Raw genomic sequence first — 20,053 nt, forward strand, 5'->3', positions numbered from 1 at the left:
AGTGAGGTTTTTCTTCACATTCGGAGCAACAGGTTGCATATTCCAACAGAGTTCCAGATGTTGAAGTGGTTTCTCATTAGGGTGCATTTTCCTCAGCTTTGGCGGATATGGGGAAATTAGAGACAGAGACTGAAAAATCCTGCCGGATCGTGTTGTGCAAAGGGCGGACATCCAGTTTCCCAAGACGGGTAATGGAGACTACAAAACCAGATCCTGCCAGATACAGCTGAATAGCCTCCTGCTCCTCCTAGTTCTTGTCTTCTTACTGAGCATGTACAAAAGGAGCATATCAGCTCTGTAAAAGTACCAATGAAAATAACGTGTCATGATGTTCAATTGTTTAGATATCACATCTTCCATTAATAGTGCTCACTTGCTGTGTCCAATAGCTTTGACAATGTTCTTTTAAAAAAATGATTTTATAATCGTTAATATTTTTCTAACGGAAATACAAACAAATAAAATGCTGGACGTTGAACTAGAAATTTGAAGAACACGAATGTAAATGTCGATCATACGTTCCCACATTGTGTCTCTTGCCTTTTGTACCCATCTATTCACCCCCACCCAGGATGTATTGCTGCTCTCGCTGGACTAGGCCCGGTTTCCATGGTGACTGCGGGGCCCGCTATCACTTCCGGGGGTGTTGGCGAAGAAGTCTCAGTGAAGGTTGTGATGTGTCGGAGCTTTAAGCGCGTGGGCGGCAGTGTGGGCTACAGGCTGGCCCTGTACTGCCCTATTGGCCTCTGCTATGTTGCTGCTGCTGCGGCCGAGGACAAGTCCGCTCTGATCACGGGATAGAGCCGGGGGAGGAGCACAGGGACTGGCGCAGGCCTCCAGCTGTCAGGTCGGTGACTCACTTTGTCTCCAGTCACTTCCTCTTCGATCATACTCCTGTAAATTTCATCTTGTTTTCACGAGTTTATCTCCAATGGACCGCTCTGAGTTTGGTACTGCATTTGATCAGTTTTATCCGTGGTATCTGTGACAAGTTCCATTTTCGTTGTATACACGCGTTAGGATATTGAACTGTTACAGTTTCGCCCTCTTCTATCGAATATCGTCTTGGACTTTCAGAATTACATTTTCATCCAAAACCAGATCTTGTATAAAGTATTCCTAAGAAAATAGATGCGAGTTTATCCTGCTAGTGAAGTGATTTGGCAAGGATTTGTCACATGATTATTTAAAAAAAAAGGTTAATGGACAACTTGTTCACCGGTTAAGATTGTGTTCCTGAAGGCAGTGCCTCTGTATGCTTGGTCTCTGATAACATTAATGTGGGGATTACAGGATCATTTAGTTCCAGGTTATTTCTCAATAATTTCACAATGGATTTGCTGTACATTCATTAACTCGTTCTAGGTTTGATAGCTGCTCAGATGGGACCCTCCAGCCCCAAGAGATCAATGTAGATTTCACCAGCTTCTTCATTTTCCCTCCCCCCATCTTGTCCCAGATCCAACCTTCCAACTCAGCACTGCCGTCTTGAACTGTCCAACTTGTCTATCTTCCTTCCCATCTATCCTCTCCTCTCTGACCTATGACCTTCACCCCCACCTTCATCTATCTATCACATTCCCAGCTACTCCCCACCCCCAATTGTCTCTCAGCCCCCTTGGGCTACCTCCTCATTCCCGATGAAGAGCATATGCTCGAAACGTCGACTCTCATGATCCTCAGTTGCTGCCTGACTGGCTGTGCTTTATCAGCACCACACTTTTCGAGCTACCTAGATAAATACTTCTGCCTGATTCTGTGTACTTTTGAGTCATACAGACTGAATAATGTATTTGATTTTCTTGGGAGTGCAAAGTTGACCAAAAAGCTGGGATCTTGGCATATTAACGTTAAGAAATGAAACATCAGGTTATTGCTTTTGATCTAGATATCTCACTTTGGAAACACTATTCGGGTAAGTTATCAAAATGCATTACTGTTTTCACTGTAGTCATTTGGATCATAGAAAATTTTGATTGAACAATGACACATAATCTAATGAATACTTGCACACAGACTTTTTAACCTGTATCTCAAAAAATGCAACTCGTTTCTTCCACATTGTCGCCTTGTGAAAGATTTGGGAATATAGCTTTCCAAGGTTTAGCCTTGGATGACTAATGTACCAGTAAATAAGCATTAATATGTGAAAGTAACTTTCACTTCAAACTTAGATCTTTCAGTTCCTGATTTTTAAAATTACAAAATTGACAATATCAGAAACTATCAGAACATGTTCTAGATATTTTCTAAATGGCCTGTTTAGGTCGTACACATCTTGAGTAGGTGGGACTTTAACCTGGGACTCCTGGCTTAGAGGTAAGGATATTACCATTGCACCATAACAGCCCCTTAAGAACAGACTCTGGTTCAAAGCAGTGAATTGGTTGCAAACAGTCTGCAATGTTTATTTTAAATTGGCTTTGTATTTTGATCATAATGAAAAGATTAGTCAATGTTTTTTGATGTTTCTCTGCATTAAGATCAATAATCAATAAAATTATGTAGGGGAGAAAACAAGTTTTGTTAATGTGTGGTAAGAGATCTAAAAACTGCTTTAGCTAATGTTTAAGTTTGAGTCACTGGCTGTGAAGTTTAAAAGAAAAGCTTGTGTGGCCTGTTAAAGAACATTCCTGAAGTGCCTGGCAAATTATGCACACACCCATATTGCTCAGGTACTTGGTAATTATACTGTTGTTCTTTGGATTAAAAAATTGTATGAATTTATAGCAACTCAGCTAGTCTCACTCTTTTGCCCTTTCACCAGAATGTGAGATGTTTTCTCCCCCAGGTGCTTATCCAGATCCACTTTAAAAGCGATAATAGAATTGGCCTCCAACCTGTTCTCAGGAAGTATCTTCTAAATCCTAATTTCACACTATATAAGAAAGTTCTCCCCTGTTGCCATTGACTCTTTTGTCACTCATTTTAAATTGGTGTCCTCTGGTTCTTGACCTTTCAACCAATTGAAACAATTTCTCTCTCCACTGTCTACATGCGAATTTGTTTTGAACACTGTAATTAAATCTCCTGTCAACTTCCTCAGCAGTAAGGGGAATATCTTCAGTTTCTCCAATCAGTCCACTTAACTAAAATCCTAGGGACCATGTTCAGAAATCTTTACTGGCCACTTTTCAAAGCCTTTCATTCCTTCCTGAAATAGTATGTCCAGAATTAAACACAATATTCCAGTTAAGTCTGAGCCATTTTTCATAAATATAAACAATCTGCATGTTTTGTAGTTCATGCCTCGATTGGTAAAGCTCAGGATCAGGGACACCTTTTTAACAATCTTGTCAAACTTCCATGCAACTTTCAATGATTGTCATATGCCAGAAGCAAAAAAATTTCTGAAATAAAAGGACAAGCGTAGAAAATAGTTAATTTGTGACACTAGTTTTATAAAATATATCAAAATGGGATTTGTCAAATAACTCATTGGTTCTGTATTTATATCGTCACTTCACCTGTTGAGGAACTTCAGAGCATTGTGGCTTAAGAAATAAGATCAGGAGTCAACCATATGACCCTTACACTGTGCCATTCACTGCAATCTTGGCTAATCTGCCTCAACTACACTTTTCTCGCACTCTACATGTGCCTTGATTTTCTTGGAGATTAAATATCTATTTTATTTTAGCCTTAAATACAATCCAAAATGGAGCATGTGAAATCTTATGGGAGTGGGAATTCAAAACACACAATGTTTAAAAAAATTCTCAACTCAGTCCTAAATGATCGTCCCCTTATCCGAAGGCTGTGCCCCTCTAATTTCGAGTCCCAGCTATGAACAGCAACTTCTCTGTGCCTACCATGTCAAATTCCCTCAGATGTTTCAGTGAGGTCATCCCTGGTTCTTCTAAATTCCAGAAAGTGTAGGCTCATTTTTCATACAGCCTCTTGTCATCGCACAACTCTTCTTCACGGAAACAATCTGATGAATATTCATAATATTGCTTTCTGTCCTTTCTTAAATGTTGAGATTGGGACTGCACATTGTACTTCAGGTGTGATCTCATCCAAGTCATTTATAAATTCAGCAAGATTTCTTGATTAGAAGGGGCTGCAGTATGAGAATAATGGCCAACATACCTTTTGCCTTCATTGCTTGTTGTACCTCCATGCTAAATTTCAACACTCCTTGTGTAAGCACACCCACATCTCTCTGAATCTCAACATTTGATGAGCTTCTCACATCTTGTAAAAATATTCTGTTTTTCTACCGAACTGAATAGCTTCCAATTTCCCCACTTTATACTCCACCTGCCAAGTTTCTGCTCAACGACTTAGCTTGTCTCTATCTTTTTGCAACCTCCTTGTGTCATAGTGTCATACAGGACGGAAACAGACCTTTCAGTCCAACTTTTCTGTGCCAACTAGATGTTCCAATCTGACCTAGTCCCATTTTCCAGCATTTGGCCCATATCCCTTTAAACCCTTCCTATTCATGAGATTAAATATCTATTTTATTTTATTTTATTTTAACAAAATAGATATTAATGGGTATCCTGCTCTCATTTTTATATTCCTATTTAATCTTGTATCATCACCAAACTTGGAATTGTTACTCTTGGCCTCCTTTCATAAATCATTAATATAAATGAACATGTGGCGGCACGGTGGCACAGTGGTTAGCACTGCTGCCTCACAGCGCCGGAGACCCGGGTTCAATTCCCGCCTCAGACGACTGACTGTGTGGAGTTTGCATGTTCTCCCCGTGTCTGCGTGGGTTTCCTCCGGGTGCTCCGGTTTCCTCCCACACTCCAAAGATGTGCAGGTTAGGTAAGGGGTAAATGTAGGGGTATGGGTGGGTTGCGCTTCGGCGGGTCGGTGTGGACTTGTTGGGCCGACGGGCCTGTTTCCACACTGTAATGTACTCTATATCTGAGGCCCTGGCACTCATCCTTGAGATTCGCCACCAGTTGCGGTTGCTAACTTGAAAATGTTCCATTTACCCCAATGTTTTGCTTTCTGCTATTAAATATTCCTACATCCATGCTAATATTTACCCCCAGGACTATAAATAGATCATTATCCTTTGTGTGCCATCTTATTAGGTGGAAATTCAAGTAAGTTTAAAACAATTGGCTCCCCTGTATCAACCCTCTAATAACACCCTTAAAAAGCTAAAAATCTTGAACCTTCTTTCTTTTTCATAAAATCATGCTAACGCTGTCTGATCTTGCTAAACGTTTATAACTGCATTGTTAAGACTTTACAACAGAATCTAGAATTTTCCCAATAACTGATGTCAGGTGAATTAGCTTGTAAGGTCCTGTTTTCTCTCTCCTTTCTTTCTTGAACACCAGAGTTAGGAACACCAATTTATAATCTGCTGGGACCATTCTAGAATCTAGGGAATTTTGAAAATCATAAACAATGTGTTCACTTTGCCAGCAACTACCTTTTTTAGAATCCTGGAATGTAGGCTAGCAGGTTCTGGGGGTTTGTCAGTTTTCAAACAATTATGTTTTTTGTAATACTTTTTGCTGATTGTTATCTAAGTTCCTTCAAACTATTAGTCCCTTGTGTGCTGCGTATCCCTACTATGTAATTTGCATCTTCTAATGTGAAGATAGACATACAATATTTGTTCAACATCTCTGCCATTTCCTCATTCCTGACGATGATTTGCCCTGTCTCTGCCTTTTAAGGAATTAATGTTTCTTTCAGACTGCCTTCTCCAATGCAAGCCTGCTTTGTTTCTGCCCTTCCCTATAAATGAATTTAGTCTCAAAATAAAAGAAAACATTAAGTGGTTCTTGTAGTGTTGTGCATGTATGCTTTTCTGGATCTTGTATTTACTTAGAAATTGTTACTTAAAAACAATATTTGCTGCCAGTTGTGCATTGCTACTGGAATTTTAATGAAGTGTAATAGTCATAGAGTCATTGAGACGACAGCACAGGGAAAGGTCCTTTGGCCCATCATGTCGGCACTGGTCAAAAATAAGAACCTAACTAGCCTAATCCCAAATAGTAGCAGTGTGAAAAATACTAGGCACCTTCTTAGTAAAATTTTGTCAAAGCAATGTCTAGGTGAATTTTTGTCCTATGCTAACTCAAATTATGAGGAAACAGTGCAATTACATATTCAAAAGTTCTGCATGAGGAAGGAATGTTCAGGTGTAAAACATGAATATGAAGTGCTGGTGGGTATAGCTGTCTTGATGAAAGTAGTGATTGGAGGAATTTGAATAAATAACTAAGAATATCTCTATTACATAGGAAACACATATTGTAAGTGAAAGGTTTAAGTGCTGGGGCTCAGTGGAAGTGGTGGCAAATTTAAATCCTGCAAAAATATTTGGGATACAAAGTTGGCTGAATGACAGGAAACAGGAATGGTGAATAGCTCAGAATAGTTAGAATTGGAGAAATGTTTATCCTGGGCTGTTGCTTGTTGTATACTCGTGCTCTACTTTTGGGTGTGCAGGACATAATTTGAAGATGATGCAAAACCTGAAAATATTATAAGCAATGAGGAAGATAATGACTTCTCGAGCACATAGCTAGTGGAATGATTGGACAGATAGAGTCAGAGAGACGTACAGCACGGAAACAGACCCTTCAGTCCAACTTGTCTATGCTGACCAAATATCCTAAACAAATCTAGTCCCATTTGCTAGCATTTTGCCCTTCCTATATACCCGTCTGGATGCCTTTTAAATGTTGTAATTGTACCAGCCTCCACCACTTCCTCTGGCAGCTCATTTCATACATGCACCACCCTCTATGTGGCAAAAGATGCCTGTTAGGCCCCTTTTAAATATTTTCCCTCTCACCTTAAACCTATGCCCACTAGTTTTGAATCCCCCCACCCTGGGGATTCAGGGTGTTTATCCTATCCATGCCCCTCATGATTTTATAAACCTCTTACCCCTCAGCCTCTGTTCCAGAGAAAATAGTCCCAGTCTATTCAGCCTCTCCCTATAGCTGAAATCCTCCAACCTTGGCAACATCCTTGTAAATCTTTTCTGAACTCTTTCAAGTTTCACAACATCCTTCTGACAGGATGGAGACCAGAATTTCACGCAATATTCCAAAAGTATCATAACCAATGTTCTATACAGCAGCAACATGACCTCCCAACTCATATACTCAATGCTATGACCAATAAAGGCAAGCACACCAAATGTCTTCTTCACTATCCTATCTACCTGCTCCACTTTCCAGGAATTAAGAGCCTGCACTCCAAGGTCTCTTTGTTCAGCAACACTCCCTAGGATCTTTCCATTAAGTAGTGGATAAAATGTAATGGATGAAATTTAATCAAAGAAGAGTGAAGTGGTATGTGTAAAGGATGAGGTGATATACAATAAAGGATACAGTTCTAAAGGTTTGCAGAAGCAGCAGGATATGATATACGTGCCAAAAAATTTGAAGATGGCAGGGTAGGTTCTTCTACAGCTTTACAAGCTCGTTATTAAAAAAAAGATACTGTACAAACAAGGAAAATCTGGTAAATCTTTATGAAACCACTGGATTGGCATCAGCTGGAGTATTGTATTCTGAATACTGACTGAGATGGAATTCAAGAGTATGCTGGAGAGATTTACAAAATGGTTCCAAAGAAGAAAAATTTCATTTATGCAGATAGTCTGGCTGTACTGATGAATATATTATGCTGATGAACTCCGGGCATGTATGGGAGCATGGGACTGGGACTTAGTCACAGAGATGTACAGCATGGAAACCGACCCTTCGGTCCAACTTGTCAATGCCGACCAGATATCCCAACCTAATCTAGTCCCATTTGCCAGCACCTAGCCCATATCCCTCTACACTTCCTATTCATATACTCATCCAGATGCCTTTTAAATGCTGTAATTGTACTAGTCTCCACCACTACTGCTGGCAGCTCATTCAATAAACGCACCACCCTCTGTGTGAAAAAGTTTCCCCTTACATTCCTTTTTATATCTTTTCCCTCTCACCTTAAACCTATGCCCTCTAGTCCAGGACTCCTCCACTCCAGGGAAAAGGCTTTGTCTATTTATCCTATCCATGTCCTCATAATTTTGTAAACCTTTATAAGGTCACCTCTTAGCCTCCAACGCTCCAGGAAAAACAGTCCAAGCCTATTCAGCCTTTCTCTATAGCACAAGCCCCGGCAACATCCATGTAAATCTTTTTCTGAACCCTTTCAAGTTTCACACCATCCTTCCCATACGAAAGAGACAAGAACTGCATGCAATATCCCAAAAGTGGTCTAACCAATGACCTGTACAGCCGGAACATAACCTCCCAACTCCTATACTCAATACTCTGACCAATAAAGGAAAGCATACCAAATGCCTTCTTCACTATTCTAACTACCTGCGACTCTTCTTTCAAGGGGCTATGAGCCTGCACTCCAAGGTCTCTTTGTTCAGCAACACTCCCTAAGACTTTACCATTAAGTGTATAAATCCTACTAAGATTTGCTTTCTCAAAATGCGGCACTTCGTATTGATCTAAATTAAACTCCATCTGCCACTCCTCAGCCCATTGGTCCATCTGATCAAGATCCTGTTGTACTCTGAGGTAACTTTCTTCGCTGTCCACTACACTTACAATTTTGGTGTAATCTGCAAACTTCCTAACTGTACTTCCTATATTCATATCCAAATCATTTATGTAAATGATGAAAAGTAGTGGACCCAGCACAGATCCTTGTGGCACTCCACTGGCCACAGGACTCCACCCTCTGTCTGCTACCTTCGAGCCAGTTCTGTATCCAAATGGCCAGTTCTTCCTGTATTCCATGAGATTTAACCTTGCTAACCACTCTCCCATGGGAAACCTTGTTGAACGCCTTACTGAATCCACATAGATCACGTCCACTGCTCTGCCTTCATCAATCCTCTTTATTACTTTTTCAAAAATCTCAATCAAGTTTGTGAGACATGATTTCCCACTCACAAAGCCATGCTGACTATCCGTAAACAGTTCTTGCCTTTCCAAATACATGTAAATCCTGCCCCTCAGGATTCTCTCCAACAACATGCCCACCACCGACGTCAGGCTCACCGTCTAGAATTCCCTCGCTTGGCCTTGCCACCTTTTTTAAATAATGGTACCACATTAGCCAACCTCACCTTCTGGTACCTCTGGTACATTCTTATACAAATATCTCAGCAAGGGGCCCAGAAATCACTTCTCTAGCTTCCCACAGAATCCTGGGAATTTATCCATCTTTATGCATTTCAAGACATCCAGCACTTGCTCCTCTGTGATATTGACATTTTTTAAAGATGTCACCATCTATTTCCCCACATTCTATATCTTCTATGTCCTTCTCCACAGTAAACACTGTTGCAAAATATTTGTTTAGTATCCCCCATCTCCTGTGGCTTCACACAAAGGCTGCCTTGCTGATGTTTGAGGGACCCTGTTCGCTCCCTCGTTACCTTTTTGTCATTTAATGTATTTGTAAAAATCCTTTGGATTCTCCTTTAGCCTACTTGCCAAAGCTATCACATGTCCCCTTTTTACCCTCCTGATTTCTCTCTGAAGGATACTCCTACTGCTTTTATACTCTTCTAAGGATTCACTCGGTCTCTCCCATCTATACCTTACATATGCTTTCTTCTTTTTCTTAACCAAACCCTCAATTTCTCTAGTCATCCAGCATTCCCTACACCTACCAGCCTTTCCTTTCACCCTAACAGGAATATACTGTCTCTGGATTCTCATTATCTCATTTCTGAAGGCTTCCCATTTTCCAGCAATCCCTTTACCTGCGAACATCTGCTCCAAATCAGCTTTTGAAGCTTTTAATACCCCCTGGTGCTCACCTTCCACCCTACCAACCTTCGCATAAACCAAATCATCCGACGACATTTCCGCCACCTCCAAACGGACCTCACCACCAGAGATATATTTCCGTCCCCACCTCTTTCCGCAAAGACCATTTCCTCCGTGACTACCTGGTCAGGTCCACACCACCCCCCCCCTCCCCTCCCCTCCCGCCCCAACGACCCACCCTCCCGTCCTGGCACCTTCCCCTGCCTTGTTGCAGAGCACTTTAGGGAACATCTCTGGGACACCCGCACCAATCAACCACACCGCCCTGTGGCCCAACTTTTCAACTCCCCCTCCCAGAGGTCCTGGGCCTCCTTCACCACTGCTCCCTCACCACCAGACGCCTGGAGGAAGAATGCCTCATCTTCCGCCTCAGAACACTTCAACCCCAGGGCATCAATGTGGACTTCACCAGTTTCCTCATTTCCCCTTCCCCCATCTCACCCCAGCTCCAAACTTCCAGCTCAGCACTGTCCCTATGACTTGCCCTACCTGCCTATCTTCCTTTCCACCTATCCACTCCACCCTCCTCTCTGACCTATCACCTGCATCCCCACCCCCATTCACCTATTGTACTCTATGCTACTTTCTCCCCACCCTCACCCTCCTCTCATTTATCTCTCCACCCTTCAGGCACTCTGCCTGTATTCCCTATCATAACCATCCTATTATTTTTACAGATAATTGAAATCTCTTTACAAATTTGTTTCTCAATTTCCCGCTGACTATTAGGGCATCTGTAATACAATTCCAATAAGGTGATTATCCCTTTGTTATTTCTCAGTTCCACCCAAATAACTTCCCTGGATGTATTTCCAGGAATATCCTCCCTAAGCATAGCTGTAATGCTATCCCTTATCAAAAATGCCACTCTTCCTTCTCTCTTGCCTCCTTTTCTATCCTTCCTGCAGTATTTGTATCCTGGAACATTAAGCTGCCAGTCCTGTCCATCCATGAGCCATATTTCTGTAATTACTATGATATCCCAGTCCCATGTTCCTAACCATGCCCTGAGTTCATCTGCCTTTCCTGTTAGGCCTCTTGCATTGAAATAAATGCAGTTTCATTTATTAGTCCTACCTTGTTCTCTGCTTTGTTCCTGCCAGCCCTGACTGACTCACTTCTTTTCTCAACTGTACCAGTCTCAGATTGATCTCTTTCCTCACTATTTCCCTCAGGCCGACCACCCCACCTTACTAGTTTAAATCCTTCCAAGCAGCTCTAGCAAATCTCACTGCCATTATATTAGTCCCCTTCCAATTTAGGTACAATCTGTCCTTCTTGTACAGATCACTTCCATCCCAGAAGAGATTCCAAGTGATCCAAAAATGTGAATCCTTCTCTCATACACCAGCTCCTCAGCCACCCATTCTTCTGGTCTATCCTCCTATTCCTATCCTCACTAGCTCATAGCACTGGGAGTACTGCCTTCGAGAACCTCCTTTTAAAATTCCTGCCAAACTTTCCATATTCACTGTTCAGAATCTTGATCTTTTCCCTTCCTATGTCGTTGGTACCAATATGTACAATGACTTCCTGCTGGTCCATCTCCCCTTTGACAACATTCTGTACCCTCTTTGAGATATCCTTGATCCTGGCACCAGGAAGGCTACACACCATTCTGATTTTTCACTGCTGACCGCAGAAACGTCTATCTGTGCCTCTGACTAGAGGCTAATGCAATCACTCGCTTGGAACCCAACGTTTCTCTCATTACGTTAGAGCTTGTTTTGATACCAGAAACAAGGCTGTTGTTCATGCTACATTTCCCTGAAAGTCCATCACCCCCCTACATTTTTCCAAAACAGCTGAAATGGGAGTAGCCACAGAAGAATACTACCTGCCTACGTTCCTACCATTCTTGGCTTTAATCCATCTACCTGACTGTATCAGCGGCTTTTCTCCCTTCCTACAACTGCCATCCATCACACCCCCTTGCTTGTGTAAATTCCTCATTGCCTCTAACTGTTGCTCCAACTGACCCATTCGATATGACAGGATTTGCAACCAATCCCATTTATTGCAAATATAATCCTCAGTAACCCATAAACTCTCTCAAAACTCCCACATCCACCAGGAAGAGCATATCATTCTACCAAAGGCCATTTTACTCCTTCCAATCTACAGACCAAGAAAATAACACCGTCTGATTTCTCTACATAACACTGCTCCAAGCTAAATTAATACTTATGATTTATATTTTTAAAATTTAATCAAGACATCCCAATAAAAACATGTAATCAGGAAAGAATCCTCTCTGCTCATTATTGTAGGTTTACAGCAAGGCTATACTTAAAATTATTCACTTATCTGTTTCTGTGCTGTGGCCTCTCCCAAACAGGTTCCTCCAAGATCAGTTGTGAATTTTGCTATTTAAGTTTTCCTAGACACAGTCCGATGAGCGGCGATACATGAATTCAAACAGCAAAGGCAGTAACTGCGCAGATTCACTGCTGTGTCAGTTAGCAGTGCAGATTTCTCCCTCTCCCTATTACAAAAATGTGGCTGAAGGAAGGACATGACTGGCATCTCAGTGTTCTAGGTTTTCGATATTATAAGAAGGATAGGAAGAGAGGTAAGAAATGAGGGTGTGTGGCATTTTTGATTAAGGAAAACATTAATAGTGTAATTAGGGAAGTTATTTCTGAGGAATTATTTAGTGAAAATATATGGATTGAAATTAGAAATAAGAAAGGGATGATCACCTTGATGGGATTGTACTATAGCTTCCCCCCCACCCCCAGTAATCTTGAGAAGCAAATGTGTAGAGTGATCTCAGATGTACGTGAGAATAATGAGGTTGTAATAGTAGGTGATTTTAATTTTCCAAATATTGATTGGGACTGCCATTGTGTTAAAAGTTAAACAAATTCTTCACCATAAGTGTGTTCAAGAAAACTTTGTTTGTGTTGAGTCTCAGAGAATGAGAGAGATATTAAATGAATATCTTGCATCAGTTTTTACTGTTGAGAAAGAAGCGGAAGTTAGAGATCTCAGGGAAATAAATATTGTTGTTTTGGAAACAGTTCACATGACAGAAGAGGAAATGCTGAATGTCTTCAAAGAACATAAATGTAAATAAATCTCTGGCACCTGATCTAGTGTATACCAGGATGTTGTGGGAAGTTAGGGAGGAATTTGCAGAGCCCCTCACAGAAATATTTATATCATCTGCAAATACAGGTGAAGTACCAGAGGATTGGAGGGGAGTAAATGTTGTGCCATTGTTTGAGAAGCAGTGAGGAAAAGCCTGGAAACTATAGATCTGTGAGCCTGACATCAGTGGGTAGGTTGTTGGAGGTAATTCTGAAAAATAGGTTTTACATCCATTTAGAGAGGCAAGGATTCATTAGGGATAGTCAACCTGGTTTTGTGCAAGGAAAATGGTGTTTCACAAACTTGATTGAGTTTTTTAGAAGCATTTAAAAAGATTGATGAGGGCAGAGTTGTGTACTTGGACTTTAGTAAAGCCTTTGACAAGGTTCTGCATGGTAGACTAATTAAAGTTAGATGACATAGGATTCGGAATGAACTTGCCGATTGAATAGAAAATTGGCTTTATGGTAGAAAACAGAGGGTGAAGGTGGAGCATTCTTTTTTGGACTGGAGGCCTGTGATCAGTGGTGTTCCACAGGAATTGGTACTTGGTCCACCTTTATTTGTCATTTATATAAATGATTTGAATGAGAATATAGGAGGCATGGTTAATATGTCAGCAGGTGACGTGAAAATTGGTGGTGTAGTGGATAGTGAAGATGATTATCTAAGATTATGAAGATATCTTGATCAGTTGGGTCAATGGACTGAGGAGCGGCAGATGGAGGTTAATTTAAATACATGTGAGGTATTGCATTTTGGAAATACAAACGAAAACAGGACTTATACAATTAATGGTAAGCTCTTGAGTAACCCCCCAGAGAAGCTTAGGGGTTCAGGTTCATAATTCTTTCAAATTTGCATCACAGATAGACGGAGTAATTAAGAAGGCTTTTAGCACGCTTGCCGTCTTTGCTCAGACCTTTGAGTAGTGGAGTTTGGATCTCATGTTGAGGTTATACTAAACATTGGTGAGGCCTCTTCAGGAGTACTGTGAGTAGTTCTGGTCAGCCTGTTATAGAAAGCGTATTATTAAATTGGAGAGATTTCAGAACAGATTTACCAGGATGGAGGGTTTGAGATAAAAATAGATTGGATAGGCTGACATTTCTTTCACTGGAGCATAGGTGATTGAGGGGTGACTTTATAGAGGTTTATAAAATCATGAGTTTCAGAGGTAAAGTTAGAGGAAAAACAGAGGATAGTTCGTGTATGGAATGAACTGCCAGAAAAAGTAGTGGATGCAGGTATAGTTATAAAATTTAAAGGGCATTTGGATAAAGTCATGATTAGGAAAGGTTTGGAGGGCTATGCGATAAGCACAGGCAGATGGGAATAGTTTAGTTTGGGCACGTGATCGGAGTAGACTGGCTGTACCCAAAGGTCTGTTTTTACACTGGAACTGTTCTTGGAGAAAAAAAGATGGTTGAGACAATAGTTGATAGAGGTATTAAAAATATGAGGGGTATGGGAAGTGTAGACAGAGAAAAGCTGTTCGTTTTGGTAAAAGTGTTGAAAATGTGATGGAACCAGTTTAAGGTGAATTATAAAAGAACCAATGGTGTCATGAGGGAAAAGAAATTCTTACACAATGGGTGGTTGCAATCTGCAATGTACTGTTTGGCACTATGGTAGAAGGAAATTTAAATCATGGTTATCAGGAATAAATTAAATAATTAACTAAAGGGAAACAGTTGCAAAGTTATGTTGGTAAAATGAGACTGAGTTGCTTATGGACCACCAATACCAGTATGTCTAAGATAGGCCAAATAGCTACCTCCTATGCTGTGTCCATTTTGATTTGCCTCTAATAATAATTGGTATACTGATGCTTCCAGTATCCATAATATGCAGACAATAATTTTAGTTAGTATGTGTAAAAAGACTGGGTGGGCAATCTTCTTTTTTTTGTGATCTTGGAATTTTTTCTCTTTGCTTTTCTCTCTATACTTTTTAAAAGCAAGCTTTTATTTGTTACCTAATCCATATAGAATTTCAATTGAACCGGTTTACCCTCAACCTAATACTGTAGTAAAAAGTAATCTTTTGAGGTCAGTTTAATAGAAGTGGAAGTTTCCTGCTAAAGTTCATTTCAATTTGCATCAATGAAATAGACTTTGACTGTAATTTGTTATATATATGAGTCAGAAAGGATTACTAGTGAGGAGTACTATAGAATGATGTCTTATGGATCTGTGGGCAGAACAACTTAGCATCCTGAAGAACAGAGGCCAAACATCTGGTCTTCCTCAGTAATAATGACTGCAACCTGTATCTAATGGCTAACCTGCAAAATTATATCTTGTTCGCTATGAGATTAAATTGTTATTAGGTTGGAGGTCTGAGGTTTCTCATGTGTTCGTGTAGACTTGATGGGCGAAGGGCCTCTTTTGCACTGTATAATTCTTGACTCTGTTCAATCCTATTCCACTCCGAGGAACCATATCAGGGCATTTGTGAGCTATTCTTGAAATGGTGATATGAGGTGCAAGAAACCTTTGGATCTTTGAGGACTAGTCTTTCTAGGTGTTGTAATTTTAGTTTGTTTTAAATACAAAAAAAAGAAGAGAAAATAATTAAATGGATTTTTGTTTTTAATAAATGCAAAAAGGATTTTACAAGGTACCCTCAGACAAAAATGTTGCTGGTGGAATGTTTGTCCAGTGTGTGCATATTCTTCAATCTTCTTGGGGTCCTGAACAATGATGCAAACGTTACACGGATTTCACTGAATAGTGTGTTGTACATTTTGACTTCTACTGTACTGTGGAAAAACATGTCTTGAATGCCACCACAATACAGAGGAACCTCAATTATCCAGCATTCGATTATCCGAACGAAATGCTCCCTGTCTGTGTCCTTTGGGTAATAGAAGTTCCTCTGTATATAGTACATATACAGTGAGCTCTTTCCAAATTTGCCTTGAAATAGAGAATGAATGTTAACAAAACTTGGTGCTTTCCACAGAGGAATTCTGCCTTCTTTTTAATATTAGTGCATCCAGCCCACATACAAAGAAGTTTTGCTTTAAAATGTTTTTTAAGTACATTTTATTTAACGCAAATACAACCACATATAGATCTCTGAATGTTACAGTTTGCGAATGATTACAGTGATAGGGAAGTCTATTTGATTTCTTCAAGGTGTGAGACAAACAGTAGATTTTCCAGTTGCAGCGATGACTACTTATTCAGCAGATTTGATTTTGTGCCAGTCATTAATGCTATAGACCAGTTAGTTCAATTGGCTGGACGGCTGTTTTGCAATGCATGTAGATGGCAACATCGTGGATTCAGTTCCCACACTGGTTACTGTGAAGGACTCTACTTTTCAACTTCTCTCCTCGCCTGACGTGTGTGACCCTCAAGTTAAATCAACATCAGTTGCCCCTTTCTCTGTAATGAGAAAGCAATCCTATGGTTCGGGTTGGACTTTATCTTTACCTTTATTTTAGAACTTATAGCAATTTAAACCAAAAATTTTAATAAATGTATAGTTGAGTAATGACGCCCCCATTAATGATACATTGACTGCATATTATTTATTGCTATATGTCCTTTTTTGTTTCATTTGTTAAAAAATTCATCTGATGCTAGGAAAGCATTTAAAAATATCAACAGCGCACATGAACATTCTTCATTAAGAGTCTGGTGGGGAATTCAGTTATGTAAGGTAAAAAAGAATAATTGACTGTTATTCTCATCTTGTCTTGTAGGAATTGTAACAGGGAACATGGATGAGGGAAATGATTTGTCATAGGGTCTTAGTGCAAAGGTCATGGCCCATTTGCAGGGGAGAGGAACTTAGATTGAAAATATGACAGTCATTTAGTATGGTGTATACCATTCATGTCTTTGTGATTAAAATATTTTTTGGAATGACCTCAGGATTTTAAATGACAGCAAGGGGGAGGTGGTTTTGAGGACAGAGGTTTATATTTGGATTTATGGAGTCATAGAGTTCTAAAGCACAGTGACAGGCCCTTTTGGCCCAAACTGGTCCATGCTGACCAAAATGTCCATCCATGCTAAGCCATTTCCCTGCACTTGTCCCATTTCCTTTTAAACCTTTCCTATCCATGTATTTGTCCAAATGCCTTTTAAGTGTTGTTAATGTACCCACCTCAAGCGCTGGCAGCTCGTTCCATATGCGTACCACACTGTGTGGAAAAAAAAGTTGCCCCTCGGGTTCCCTTTTATCCTTTCCCCTATAAATTTTAAACTGATACCTTCTAGTCCTTGATTCCTCAACTCTGCGAAAAATACTGAGTGCATTCACCCTATCCATGTCTCTCATGATCTTATATACCTCTCTAAGCCCCCCCCCAGCACCTCCTCAGTCTCCTAAGCTCTAAAGTAAAAAGTCCTACCCTGTCCAACCTTTCCCTGTAACTCAGACCATTGAGTCCAGGCAACATCCTTGTAAATCTCTTCTGCACTCTTTCCACTCTTTCCTATGACAAGGCGATCAAGACTGAACACAATACTCCAAATGCGGCCTCACTAATGTCCTATATAACTGCAACATAACTTCCCAATTTCTGTGATGGAGTGATGCATTCAAAAAAAAAGAGAACCGTGTCTACAACAACATTATTGACAATGTCAGAGGAGCAAATCGCATCATAGAGTATACCAAACACTGATAAGTATGTATAAACATATAACATTCTTGTAACTGGCTCCCATATAACTCCTAAAAGCAATATCATTAGTACCTGCTTAGTGGATAGCTTATGATTTGCTGACCACCATGATACTCTAAATGTCCAAAAACAGTGCCAATTATGTTTATTTGTCAGTAACCAATAACCTGATGAGCTGCTTTGGACAGAAATGTGCCGTTAGACCGGTTTACTGTCCAGGATTTCCATTGGCAGGATAGTGCCTCCTTTTTTGCAATTAAATAAAAAAAGCATGTAAAATTCAACATGTTTTAAATATTGTGTGTTCAATTTGGATGGTTATTTGTCACCTCTTCATCAGCATGTTCAAAACTGGTTATTTTCTCGAATATAGAGGAATCTGCAGTTGACAATTTAAATAGAATATCTTCATGAACTAAACAGAGTTCAGAAAATAAAGTGTACATTTGAGAAGTGTGGTTACAGTGTTCTGTTAGATTTCACTCCAGACAATTTTATTTGGGTTGACAATTTAGATCACTTTTGAAGGAATTAATTACCTCCCAATGAACTGGATTATTTGTGTATGTCCAATATAGGACATAGAGTTTATTATGAAACCATTCATCAAATTAAAAAAATCAAAATGCTCATTTTGGTTTACTTAGCAGTATTGCATTCCATGGTATAAACATAATTGACTTCAGAAGGTACCAGAAGAAGCTTTCTGCTAGCTTGTGGCTGAGACTATGTGCCAACAAGCAAATTTACCATCCTGTCCTCCAAAAACCAACCACCATCTTTGCAAACTACAATTTCATCTTCAATCCTTTTTCCTGTCTGAAGTCATTGAATGTCTTGCTGTCTTTGAAAAGCTGATTTCCTCTTTCCTGCAATTCCAGGATTGAATCTGTCCAATCAGGTTTTCTTCCCTTCTAAATTACAGAAAAAACTCCTATCAAAGACATAAATAATATATGTAGCTATGATAGAGATAAACTTTCCTTTCTTGTTCTTCTTAATCTTTCACATTGACTGACTATACAACTCTTGCCTAGCTAAGTTGATCGCTGTCATCTCCCAAGAATTCAATTCTTATCTCACTAATCATAGCCCCAAAATAATTTGCATTGGCTTTTCTTCTGCTTCCTGCACCGTTAAATCGGACGTCCTGCAAGCCTCCATAGTTGGTCCCCTCTAATCACAACATTAATTTTCATATATAAACCGATGACACCCAGCTGTACCTCATCTTTAGTTCTTAACTTCTCCACTATTGCTAAATTATCTGATTGTGTTTTTCTGGAATATTTATGAAGCGATGGAAAAATGTTTTTTTTTTGATGATGTAGTGTTGCTTCATTATGTCCATTACCAAACTTGAAAGGAAGAATATATCACAAATCCCTACTCTGTGGAAGCAGGCTATTCGGCCCATCGAGTAACACCAACCCGCTGAAGAGTATCCCATCCAGAGCTACCCCATTCCTGTAAGCCTGTAACCCTGCATTGCCAATGGCTAATCCATCTATCTTGCACATCCCTGGATGCTATGGACAATTTAACATAGCCAATCCTCCTAACCTGCACACCTTTGGACTGTGGAAGGAAACTGGACCACTAGAGGAAACCCACTCAGACACAGGGAGAATGTGCAAACTCCCCACAGACAACTTCTTGAGGCTGGAATTGAACCAATTTCCCAGGTGCTGCGAGGCAACAGTGCTAACCACTGTGCCGCCGTGCCACCCCAAAAAGCACATTGATTACCAAGTTCCCGTGAGACTGCGCATATGATTAATATAAATATTTTTAAATATAAATACACAGTATTTAAATATTCAATGTTAAACACCACCAAACCTCAACATATCAGTCATCATATTTGGCTGTCTTTGTTCCAATTATTTTTCAATGTGGTATTGATTATCTAAAATTTCATGGGTTTGCAAAACAAGGAAGCCACTGTGTCAAGTAATCACTTGATGGAGGTTGGCTGCACTCATCTGCATAAATAATTTTGTTTGTGTATACATAGAACATAATCTAATACAGCACAGGAACACACCCTTCAGCCCATCATGTCTGTGCTAGCCATGTTACCATTCTAAACTAAGAACGCTTTTGGTATGCTTTCCTTTATTGGTCAGGGCATTGAGTATAGGATTTGGGCGATCATGTTGCAGCTTTACAGGACATTGGTTAGGCCACATTTTTGGATATCGTGTGCAATTCTGGTCTCTCTTCTACTGGAGTGATGTTTTAAAACTTGAAAGGGTACAGATAAGATTTACAAGGATGTTGCCAGGGTTAGAGGGTTTGAGCTATAGGGAGAGGTTGAACAGGCTGGGGCTGTTTTCTCTGGAGAACGGAGGTTGAGGGGTGATCTTCTAGAGGTTTATAAAATCATGAGGGACATGGATAGGGTGAATAGACAAGGTCGGTTCCCTGGAGTAGGGGAGTACAGAACTAGAGGGCATTGGTTTGGAGGGGAAAGATTTAAAAGGAACCTAAGGGGCAACTTTTTCACACAGAGTGGTGCATGTAT

At 40.1% G+C, this 20,053-nt stretch overlaps 1 protein-coding gene across 3 annotated transcripts in view; it reads left to right on the forward strand.

The window, feature by feature from the left end:
• The first annotated feature begins 664 nt into the window (after positions 1-664).
• Positions 665-20,053, forward strand: part of LOC122557231 (Cl-/H+ antiporter 5b) — a 154,822-nt gene continuing 135,433 nt past the window's right edge. For 2 of the 3 annotated variants that reach the window (XR_015758659.1, XM_043704687.2), the window contains exon 1: positions 665-847. The gene's annotated coding sequence lies outside the window, so the exon portion shown is untranslated. Of the gene's footprint in view, positions 848-871; positions 951-20,053 lie in introns of those variants that run through there. The other variant, XM_043704689.2, reaches the window with a different exon arrangement.

Source organism: Chiloscyllium plagiosum, unplaced genomic scaffold (assembly GCF_037043375.1).
Source record: "Chiloscyllium plagiosum isolate Xiang-an unplaced genomic scaffold, Cpla_swu_hap1 HiC_scaffold_11, whole genome shotgun sequence".
NCBI classification, from domain to species: domain Eukaryota; kingdom Metazoa; phylum Chordata; class Chondrichthyes; order Orectolobiformes; family Hemiscylliidae; genus Chiloscyllium; species Chiloscyllium plagiosum.